At 34.1% G+C, this 12,932-nt stretch overlaps 1 long non-coding RNA gene across 2 annotated transcripts in view; it reads right to left on the reverse strand.

Annotated features, from left to right (window-relative positions):
• The window catches only part of LOC105336842 (uncharacterized), a 57,957-nt gene that overhangs the window by 24,875 nt on the left and 20,150 nt on the right, over window positions 1-12,932 (reverse strand). For both annotated transcript variants that reach the window (XR_010715224.1, XR_901527.4), the window contains exon 3: window positions 7,285-7,364. This is a non-coding gene — a long non-coding RNA (uncharacterized lncRNA). The remainder of the gene's footprint in view (window positions 1-7,284; window positions 7,365-12,932) is intronic.

The following is a 12,932-nucleotide window of genomic DNA, read 5'->3' on the forward strand; positions in this document are numbered from 1 at the left end:
ACTTTATTTCCTCAATTACATCAGTTTCATTTGTATAAAATGATCCATACTTCCTTATTAATTATGTACTATCTATCTTTTTTAATTCATGCAAAAATAGAAAAAGTCATTGCCTTATTGCACTGTAGGGCTATAAGTCTAGAGAAGCTTTTATTTTATTATCATGGATGGGAAATTTAGTAGGTTAATGTATGAAACCTTACCAAATAGACACGTCTCCTTCTGAAAATTTTAAAATCTTGCTTGTGATTTGAAATATTGCCAATAACAGAAATGTAACCCATTTGTAAGGAAGCAAGGACCAGCATAAAATTTTGTGACCCATTGAACCAGTTCTTTTAAGCGGGTCAAGGTGAAAAGATATTTTATGGAATAGTATATTAATTTTATGATTCTATTGGGTCGCTCTCCAAATATGCTGAACAGGTAAAATTCTATTTCTGCAACATCATGACAATTCTGATTTCAACATTTTGATGTTTATAAACAAATTCATGTATGTGTAATGACAATGTTTAGAGTCCAAACAAATACCAATAAGGTGTAATGCCAAAACATACCGTATGCTTTTATAATAAAAATGATTAAATTTATGAATGCAAAATAATACAGTTTAATTATGATTTTGGAATGGACAAGCATAGCTTTCATATGTATACAGTTAACATCTGTATAAAAATAATTCTTGAAATGTGCAATTCAGGCATACTGTACTCCAGGAATGGACTATGACTCAGGCAAGGCTGACGTCTAGTTCATCAATGTAACATATATTTTTCACACAGCTAATGACGTACATTACTTACATAACTTATATATGCTGACTTAAATGAACTATTCATCAAGTTTTTCATCCAATAACACTTACATGTAGAGGGTCTGACTATCCCCGTCTTCTATTAATCAAAAATTTTAATTAGGAAGAAAGGGATAGTCACTTAATAACACATGCAGCTATTATAAAATAAATATACAAGGGTTGATGCGAAAGTAAAGTCACAGATGCCATAAAATTGTGAAAAATTGGCGTTAAGTAACAAAAATTTGTCCTTTGAGTTATCTACCTACTTCAATTCAGATCTGATAATGTTAATGCATTATGATAATTATTTCTGAAGATAATATATTTCAATTAGACTATATGTGAGGCAAAGATAGTCGCTGCACGCTAGTGACGTCATTTCTGGATCCTTGGCATTCTGGTAGAACTTTCTAATATTGTCCTCAATAAAAAAATTGGCCATGATGCTCTATTTACATTTTGTAACATTTTTGTTTTCATTTGGTACATAACTACCCTTTTTGTGATCGATGGAGTACTATATTGGATTATTTAATGTGCTAACAATTTTATCAATGCCTCTTCAAAAAGTCATGGACGTAGCGTTATATTATATTGCTGATGACTTATGAACCTAGATCTTTCCTTCAGAGTTCTGACTATCTAATTTATTTACATGACATGTGCTTTTACAAAATGTTGGAACCACATTAAGTATACCCTGTTCATTTGCACTCATTTTTAGGTTGATATATCATATGAATAAGAAGCAGGGTGCATTGTGTGACATCACTTTCGGATCAACTCTTGTAGTTTATCAACTGCGTAATATATAAAACTGATATAGAAGAATTACCAGCATACATGTATCATTGTTGAATAAATCTTTCATGAATACCTGTAATAAAATAAGAGATATCATATTGAGAGCATATGCTCCAAAGATTTATTTATAGTTACACAGAAAACCATTTACAAAATAAATAAAAAAAGAAAATTATTTTCCTTACATATATTGTATCAGTGTAAATATTATTTGTAAAAGGTTGAATTTAATATAAAAGATCAGGTATTTTACTTCATGGTTATTAATACCATGCAATGATTTGACACTAATTCAAATACATGTATATAAATCTTCTGGTAGCTCATTAAATGCTTGAAATGTTTTTTCTTTAATTGAAATATTTTCATAATTTGTGATTGTTTAACAATGAAACTCTAAGATTCAAGATTTTTTTAAATGAAAAACTAATGCTTGCATTTTTTTTTAACATGCCATTCATCATAAATTCCAAAATATCAATGGAAATAGAAGCTTCATTCATTTATACGTTCTGAACTTTTTATGTATTAAAAGTTGAACAATAACAATGACAAAGAACAATTAAAATTTATGGTTTCAATATTGCAATCTTAATTGTTTCGGTCGGACACATTGAAAACAAAGTCCTCCAATTAGACAGCCCTAAGAACCAAGGCAATCATTCCATGTACATAAAACTCATGAGAAAATACCTAACCGACGTCATTCATTAAAACAATTATGTTTCCCTCTCTCACATGAGGACGCCAAACAGCCTAATTCAACCAAGTAGCGCAACTCATACAGCAGTTATCTATATACTTAAAGACCAAAAATGTCATTGAAAATGACCAATTACGTTGAATGGAGTTGGGTTTTCTTGAATCATCGTCAGCATCTTGAGAAGCCTGTTGACTGCCACAATACTTGTGTTGTAAGACGGTTTCCTGCAACTGCAGACTGGCTGGAGCTATAGACTAAGTACTAAATAAACCGTCCATTGTCACCACAATACACTCACGCTGCGTATTGACCGGCACTTAATTCACCTAAACTTTCTTAATTAAGACACAAAATCCTGCTTAATAGAACCTTAATTACTTTTGATCTTCTTTGCATTGTCTTTTGTAATTTATACATTTTTTTTTATATAGTTCTGCTCTATTTGTTACGTAATGCAAACCTTCGCCTGTACTTTGTGACTTTTACTTAATAAAGGCACTAGTGCTAGATTTACTTGATATTGCTTCACATTAAAATTTTTACATCACAATGTAATAAATAGAGTGTATCTTGGGAAGGTAGCGGGGTGTCAGTTTGATACCAAAAAGGCCATTATAGGCAATCTACTATCCTGTATTTGCCGTTTATTGCATCATTTTTTTAATATCTAATTTCATAGCAGTTAAATGTGTCAAATAACACATGCACTTAATGAAATTTTGATATAATTTACATGATAGGCCTATAAAAGCAATTTAAGATTTTTTTTTGGTATTGAACAAAATGTCAACGAAATGTGATCTATGTAACCACAGAAATGTTTTATCACTAATTTGAAAAAATTTATATCACTTCATTATTGAAGAGCAAGCATCTATAGAAATATTTATTATAACGATTTAAATTGCATTAAATTACACTTCAACATTTACTGATGTGAACAATCTATAGAAATACATGGTTAAATCATTTAATTTAAAGTAAAATTGTTACAGGAAACCAACAAGAGTTGGATACAATATATGAATTCATGTCACCAATACAGGATTTCTAAATATAGTGGCTTCAGATGTACTGGCGTGATTTCTCATACACAGGAAAACACACTTGAGTCCATTTATCAATGAGAATTTTCTTGACGTCTAGTTGGGTCAAGCAGGGAAAGGGGCATAACTCCTATACTGACCAATATGACACTCCAGTTTTAAAAAAAAAATTATTCTGTTAGATTTAAAAGAAGTCAATGTAGTCAAAAGTGTAAATGCATGACGAATACCAAAAATTTTTGACATAAAAAATACACATTTTGTGTCAATTTGAAATATTTTTCAGAATGTTTAATGTGTGTTAGGTGAAGCGTTTGGACATTGCACTTGTTGTAGGAGCTCATTAGTCTATACTTTGTCATACCTCACAGATCAGAGACTCATCCCAATCCTATACATTTCAATGAACCCGGGTTTCAATAAAAACAGTCCTGAAAGATTATACACCCCAAAATACATCAACAACCGACCGAGATAAAGAGTTGCACCTAACAATGAGATCAGGACATTGTAGTACTGTGTTTTTGAAGTCTTTTGCTGTTAATTGACACATGCAAATGTTACTGTACTGTAGCCTTTTAAATCACAAAGGTCACCAGTCAACACCATAGATCTCCATCCGATAGAAAACTCCTCATCTTTCATCAGTCTTTTGAGAAAATAACCGCTTTTAAAAAGTGGACATTGGTAATCAATACGACCCCCCTATCATCAGAAAACAAACACAAAACAATGACGGGGTCAGCACTGATGGGCGGAGGTTAGGCTTAAAACACAACCACACGACACGGGGCTCTCTCAGTGCGCGTCATTTTCTAAATATTGATAGTATATGACGGGGGGGAGATTGACGCTTTGAAATGGCTAGTCGTCAGTCTGGCTGGGTGAACCAGTCCACTGGTTGATTCTGTCATAATGGTTGACAACTCACTGGAATTTGTCCCCCCAAACCTCCTCCTCCCCCTCCCTTTTTTTTTTGGCTGATCACACCCTCATACCACAAACCACAAATCAGACGCGTGCGTACGCAAAAACTTAACCATAACAAGTCAATTTTTACATCACTTTAACCCAGAACAAAGTGATCACTAATTAAGGTTACGATCACTCCATGGGGATTAAACTGGATAATCGAAAGCTCCCTCAGTTTAGATTTGTATCTTCACTGGTTAACAGAGAAAAGAGGTTAATATGTTTTTCAAATCAGTAAATTTCTAGTTCCGCTTGCGCTATTGTTTTGGTTCTTTGTAATGCCTGATTTTGATCAAATAATTACAATTATAGAACGACGTCACACCATACCGATACTAGTGTACCCTGCACAATCCCCATCACCGTTCGCGTGTTTACAGCAATCGCTGATCGGCGATATGCCACCTGCATCAGCCCTCACTCTTAAATAAAAAGAAAAACGACTTCACGTAATTACATCCTGATACAAGGATTACCTTACTGTATGTTCACAAAGAAACAAGCTGTTTTTATTTTTTTAAGATTGCAATCGTATGTAGATATTTGAAAAATCGTTCCATGCTTGCCTGCACAACCACCTATCACTGCCTATCATGCGAGTTAAAACTGTACGCAAGCAGCAATTATAGGTATACAAGATTTGATCTTTCTGCATTCACTTCTTTCATTTCAAGTTTTCTTTCACAATACATTTGCTTTTTTTAGAAGATAACAACTTTGAAAAAAAAAATTGTTTTCATTTATTAAGGCAAGAAAAGGACAGAAACTATGATGAAACAAGCAATGAAAAACGGGGAAAAGATTATCTCGTTTTTATGTGATCGCATCATATCATGACAGTTGGTAGATATCTAAGATTTGTCTCGGCTCCAAATCCCACGCTCCCATCCACCTTGCACATGTAAATCTTCGATGCAATCTGCACCCATACATACTCTCTCCCTGACAGAAACAATTCCTTCATGTCCAAATTACCTAGCGATATCATTCATCCTCCAAAACAATGTGGCACGTTTCGTGATATCTTGATGCAATGTTGCCTTCAAATGTTGGCAATGAAAGTTACACTCAGTGTTTTAAAATACATGTGTCACTGAATTCGAAGGGCACAACACAGGTCAAAATAACATTGAACAGTGTTCCTATAATTCATTATTGTATGATGCACAAATGTCACTTCGTTGTCAAAAAGTGCAGATTATGCATTCTTTAATGCAGTGTCCCTTAAAACCTAATGCCGATGAAAAAAATTTGATACAAAGCTATTACTAAACCCATGGAAAGAAGTAGAGCTATTCGCTAACCCTTTCCCCTTTGCACAATGAAGTATCTACTGGTCTCTACCAGAAACAACATATGGCAAGCAAACTGTCAGAAATCAATAAGACTCCATACAATGGTGTTTTTTTTCTCTTTCTCTCCATCAATGAATCTTCAGGGTGACCCCTCATTATCTGATCCCTCTATAAGTCAATCTCTGACTTTCCCAGGCTCTTCCTGGTGTGGGAGAGTGCTCCGCTTTCCAACCAGCACGCAGAGAAACGTGTTGTTACCTTCAGAAAACAAGACAATGGAGGGTCTAAGGCACAAAAGCCAGATTGGAAGGAGATCTTTTCGGGGTGGAGCTGCATGACTGGGCTTCAAAGGCTAATGAGTTTTGGCCACCTGCAGCACATTTGCACATTTTACATGTCTTTACATAAATTTCACCTATGGCTCCTTGGTTCACCAGGCAACAAATAAAGGGGAGACAAGTGGGGTTTTTTTGTGTTCGTTAATGGCCAATAGAGGCCAATGTCAAGGTTCTAACCATAGTCACAAGAATACAAAATTGTCCCTCGGACAGAACAAAAAGAATACTTTTTCCATTAGTCAAAATGGCAGGATATGAACTTGCAATGGAGAAACCAAACAAAGAAGCCCCAATACAATGTGAGTGCACAGGAAAAGTGAGACATCAGCCTGCGGAAAGAGATAAGGTTTGTCCACTTCAACTCCAAAGCTTTTCTGCTTGGAGCCTCTTATTAGGAACATTCGTAATTGTTAATTTGAAATGACATGTTTAATTGCAGTTGTAGCTGATTAGTAGTACTGTACTTCTTTATCAGTCTTGGGCATCTGGATCCTGGATGTGAGTCAGGAAAATATACTCCCAACAAACAAAGTGACCAGAGCAAGAGGACTGCCAGGATAAGAGCACCTGCTATCTTAATATCAACTCTCACAAAACAATGGCATTCGGTCCCTTTATATTACACCAAATTAAAGACAGTAACTTTCAGTGCTTTTGATTTGATTCCTATCTGATTTAATCAGTGGTCCCAGTAGGAGAAAATGACCACAATAATTGGAAGGAACCAACACTAACATCTATTATCATCCTTCCCAGATAACAACCTTGCTCTGTCTCCTCAAAAACACAATGAATAAGATATTAACAGTGATAGAGACTGGTGGACATTATGATTCAGGGACAAGGAAACTTTGCACTATACATGTGACCCATATGTGAAATGCATAGAGATTTGTTTTTTTGAAAATAAGATTTTCAAGAATTGAAAAAAAGAACAGGCAGAAATTGATGACTTCTTTTTTCTCAGCAAGGAAGAAGAAAACAAAGGGCTCATTATTGACCCTAGCAATGTCATTTGTAAACACTAGAGTGTCAATAGGAATCACGCCGTATTACTTCAAATTACAAACTTTACACTCGAATATCTGTTTGCAATTAAGAATCAAATGACACATTAAAAACAATTCAGATATATTGGAGAGCAGAGCAGATATCTGCCTTTAAGTGTAAGTCAGTGTTGTTTGGGTTGTGGCAGAATTAAGCTTTAAATACATCTAATCCCTGTCTGGCACTTGACACCAGAGAGCAGTGGAAGGACAATAAATACAGCCACATGTCAGCATGAGGAGGGGCCCTATACCCCCACAATGATGCAATAACTCACCCTCAAGGACTCTCCAGCCCCCCTCTTCTCTTCAGAGAGGCAAGGATGATCAGTGGACAAACTTTCTCAGGGCAGGTTCACTGAAAAGAGAAACAAAGGGCACCGTAAATTACAAAAGATCTATGTAAAACTTTTTATGGTCCTTTTGTCAGGGTCAGAAATATGGCTGGTCTTTAAAATCTTCATCATTGCTATAGAGAATAACAAGAGGAGCTCGAAGTATTTGTCAGTACGATTATATACAGCTAAATAGGCACTGCATACAATGTATTTGAAACCCATCCCTTTAAAGAGTGACTGTAATTAGAGTCAAACCAAGCCATGTACTAGCTAGCTTCTGACTCCTTTGCGCTCTGCATAATATATAATATGTATAATTATAGAATATTGTGTTGTTTAATAAAAAAATTGATCTGGTATCTTCACCATATGTACCGGTATTTTCATGACTGTCCAAAATCCAGTTTACTTGATCAACACTAAAACTTTATTACTGGCATTAAAAAACTATTTTTCATTCATGTTTTATATTTATATAATTATATTTACACTATGTTACTCCAGACCATAAATGACCACTTCAACCCATTTAGCTATCAACCTAAAAATAAATTAAGAAAAAAAAAATTCCCATGCTAGGAAATTGTGCCCATTACACCAAATCGGCAGCAAATAAGATTTAATGAACAAAATGCTCTGGTAACATTCATTTTCGTTCCATTAGTTCTTCTAAATAACTCCCAAGCATACTGTAGGTGTAAATGAAGACCAGAGCCACATAATATCTGTTCACATTACTAGACCCTGAATGACATAAACTATTGACCAGGGGTGTGTGTACCACATACTGTTAAATGACCATGTAGTAAGGCCATCCAATCTGGTAAATGGTATTTTAACGACTCTGACTTCCAGTCAGCATTTGTAAACTGAAAAGGACCATGGCCACAGTAGTTAGGATACACAACCGAGTTGTTCTAGGGTCCATTCAATGTATTGTCAATCAGACAACCCCCCTGGAATAACAGTCATTCAATATATGGCCTGTAGACATGGGACACAAAAAGACACAAAAACCATTTCGTTCATTCTGGTGCCAAGCTTTCAATGTCACAAACAGAATCGTTCATTCAATTACCATATCCAAAATAGACAAGATTTCTCATTTCTTTACATTTACAATAAACAAAACTTTTGTTGACATGCAAAGAGAGGAAATATTATGTAACACCCAAACAAAACTGTTCTTTATCAACTGCAAAATGTCAGAGAGCTGATTTACCATTTTGATTGGTTTGCAATTATGTAACCTTTTTACCTTCCTCATATGACCTGAATTCGGTTAAGATTATTTAAAAGTTAACTTTTTTATGTAACTGATTTATTATTCAATAAAGTTTCTTTTCATATTTAATTCTTTTTAATCAAAGACATACAGCTCTGAATAATCACCATAATCAGAAAGTATTTTCGGACAGAAAAATTTAAATGATAATGATTTTAAAACTGAATTTGATACTACATTCATGTGACGAAAATCAATTGCGACTTGACACCTGCAGTTGTTTACATCTTATTGCTTACAACCCCATTCTGTTCTTTTATCGACGCATTAACAACCGGTGCTAAAAATAGAATCTACCTGATACCTGCAATTTTTCATAACAATTTAAAAATTTAAATACAGGTGTGTCAGCAAGGGGCTGTGTCACTCTGACAATTACGCAGCACCCAAAGCTTGTGATGAGATAGTCGAAACAGGTCATCATGTTTAAAGTCTTCACCAAAACACCCTGGAATTTTCTTTTCAAGTTCATACACTTTGTTGAAACCTAAGGATGGATACATGTACAATAATATCAATTAAGATTTATCAGAGTGTAAAATAGAACTACCCACAGCTGAAAGGTTCCACAGCTCACTGAATCCCCGATCATTTAAAAGATGTTCACATTCTGTGATCATGATACTATATAATGGAAACGTTATTAGAAAAACCCATTTGCTTCCCCAGTTATTCCCCTATCGATGTAGCTATTTACAAGACTGTTTAATAACAAACAAATTACAAGCTGGCACTGTTCAATATCAAGTTCTCTGTGTACTTTACATAGTGGAGGAAACTGAGAAATTCCTTGCAATAAAATCAATGTAAAAGAATTATGTTTACAGTTCAATGGCAAGGTGGCAGTGCTAATCAATTATAAGACAATTAATTGTGAGCCTGGAAACAAACAACAGAACCCTCCAGATGCCAGAAAAACCACTCACCCTCCCCTTACATAAGGCAAGGTCAATACTAAATCATCTTTTTATCTGTAAGAAGGTCAGGGAACCCTGAAAGGGCAATCAATGCATATTTACGGGCGCTAAGTTGTTTCCTAATGGTCATTTAGGTCTGTACCCTCATCACTGTCAGCACCACCTGGGGAATCCCCTAAACCGTTATCTGGGCCATAGCTGTAACCTGCATCAGAATTAATGAGAAATGTCATTCATCTACAAAGAAGTGTTACTACTTTGGAGAATTCTCACAGAGATCTTTGATTGAGTGAATATGAGTTGTGGAATTTGATTGGACAATGAATCTGCCTGACAGCCAATAAACAGCAGGTGTCAGAACTTAGGGTGTGGAGAGAAGGCATCACATCTCCCAAACCATCAGGAAATTTTACAACTATGAGACTCCCAGGACCTAATGAATAGGCTTTGAGATATCAACATGGGATTACAAATATAATAGTTATATATGTTAGGTTTCTTTTGCAGGGTGTTCATATAACATTGAATAATTTGTGGAATTCAAAATAAAATACCAATAATGGTTTTCAGTAACACAATTATAATTATGATTATAAATGAAGACACAAACTTTGAAATCCATTTTAACGATTTTTATGATTTAACTAAATTTACATTTAACTAAAATTCTTTATATTCTTTTTTGAATAATGGATGGCATAGCCTTTATTTACATGCATGTACCTGATCCACTTTTCATTATTCTCTTTCAATTCCTATATATGCTGGTAAATGTTAATTAACTGGTACTCATAACAAGTTTGGTTGGTCTATCTGTGCTTCCTCTACCTTAATTGGGTTAGAATTTCAATCTAACAGTTCTAACTTACTTTATTTTTAACCAGTTTGAAAAATATCAAATAGCACTCTTTATAATACAACTTGTATATAACTGTTAAAGTAAAAATAATATAAATTGTATCTTAATTAGTATTCAAATAAAACATTCTCTCTCTGCATGGCTACTTTAAAGTAGAAAGCTTAAAAAAATATCACCCAGTCAACAAAAACTATTTAAAAATACAAAAATAAAATATTTCTTTCATTATTCTAAAATAACATCAAAATCAATATCAATTAAGTCAACATATTTTTGCAATTTTTACTAAACTTATAAAATACATGTACTATATCCAGATTTCAAATCTGAAAACATGGTGTTTTTCAGTATTTGTAATTCATATCTGCAGAGGACATCCGGAACAGTACATCTATCTGAGTTCATCATTTCTTAACTGCATTCCTAAAACTCCGATAATAATCATCACAAATATGTTGTTGAAACTTGTTTTTGTGTGCTGATAATATACATATACTAGTTTGACTAATGCAAGTTAATTGTCTCTTCAAGTCCTGGCTGACACAAGCCGGATTGAATGATATATTTTTTCTTCCTCCCATCTTCAAAAATAGATTTAAGTACTGATGAAGTGCTTAGCCCTGTTCTCTTGTTTATGGCAATTAGCTGTTAAGCCTTAATAAACTTAGGTCAAACATTGTCAAAGTTTAATTGTAACTCACTATATTTTATTAGTTAGGGTTTTTTGTTGTTTTAAGAGATACTCATTGGTCCAAAAAAAAGTTGTGTTGTTAATCGTTAATGTGACTTTATTAAAGGCTGAAACAATTTGATCTACATGAATCATTTTTTTTAAAGTTTCGAGTTCAGTCATTTTTACTCTATTTACTACCTTCTCGCTAATAAGTTGTTTAAGTAGTTGTTTTAAAACTTAGATTTATTCAGAAAGACTCCCTGCAGCTATTGGCCAAATCAGAATTGCGCCATTTAAGAGGGCTCGATTGGCCGTAGCCATTTTTAGACTTTATAGATCTCCTTTATAAGAAGAGCTCTATTTTAAGACATAGAAATTGAATAACCAAATTTAAAAGATAAAATATTTGGATTATTTCTTTACTAAATAATAGTTTATAGCTATTAAACAAATCATATCTTTAAATTTTATGAGGATCTGATGTTTAATTTGTTGACCTTCATGCACCCAGCCTCCTTTTTAAAGCAACGTCTGTATTTTGATAAATGCTACAAAGCTATGAACTATTGAACAAAGAATGTAGACAAAGACATTAACATCCTTGGTCATATTAAATGTATTAATAAACTGCATGTGCTCCATAACATCAACAATGAATTTTAACACATCAAATTCAGACATAAATTTGTTAAGATCCCTCGTTGATATTAAGAACACGAAGATCAATATAAGTAAGTTTTTTTTTACCATAACATTATACATTAACAAGGCAATGATAAATGTCTGGTAGATAAAAGATGTATACCAGCATAATAAAACCTTAGTTTGTGTGATTTCCATCACATTGGTTCAGTTTTTCCCTCTGATTTCATTATTTGATTAACCTGTTATAGCAAAGTTTACGGATGTCTTTAAAATGATTTCATAACCGCGTTAATGATCAGTCGCACAGTTAAACAGCGTTTATTTCAGGCAAGATACACTGGGTATCACTTAGCACACACACTCTAGAACTACAAGATGACAAAAATCAAAAGAATAAACAATAAACTCTGACAAGAATAATACACTAACTCTCTGTGTCTTTAATGGTGCTTTTTACTCAGACCCCCCGAAAGATGTACTTTTTCCATTGAAGATTTCAAAATTTAAAAAAACTCAATTGGCCGCATGGCTAAAAATGGGTATTTATTTTTATGTTTTGATAATGATGGCTTTGATATCTGAATGGCAATGTTGTATTATATCTTCCCTGACTTCCCCTCCCAGTCTTATTTTTGTCTCCCATTGACTCCATGGTCCTTGCGTTTCTTTCAGAGAAAAAAGCGATTCGTGTTTCTCAGTAATGCATTCATTCCGGAGAGAAAGAATGAAATCAAAGGAATTTCTGAATTAGTCACCTCTTATAGGAGCCAGTGATTAGAATTTCTGGAGAGGGAAAATTGTGATAAATTGAAACTATTGCACAAATAGTCATCTCGAATGTAATCCACTTTCTATTCTTATAACTCGATGGGGACCCTTGGCATGGCCATTAGCGTACCTTGGAAACCTACAGCGGGCCCGAGATCTCCGCTCACAAACAATGCCTGACAAATATCAAGTTTTGCGTTAATAAACTGAAGGATTAACACAAACACCTGTATGATCAGGTACTCCCAACATTCTTCTACAAAAAATTCAGTTTGTCATTTATATTCCAGTTCTCCTTTTGTTTCTACAGCTTTTTGCCAAGAGTGGCTTGTGGGGGGAATTCGAGAACTTTGTTGACTTCATAAATCTTGAAATGGTGTGAAGTTTGGAAGATTAAAGGAATTTAGGGAAGAGTAAACTAAAACCAAAGCTGGAGTTTTG

The sequence above is a fragment of the Magallana gigas genome, chromosome 6 (assembly GCF_963853765.1).
Source record: "Magallana gigas chromosome 6, xbMagGiga1.1, whole genome shotgun sequence".
NCBI classification, from domain to species: domain Eukaryota; kingdom Metazoa; phylum Mollusca; class Bivalvia; order Ostreida; family Ostreidae; genus Magallana; species Magallana gigas.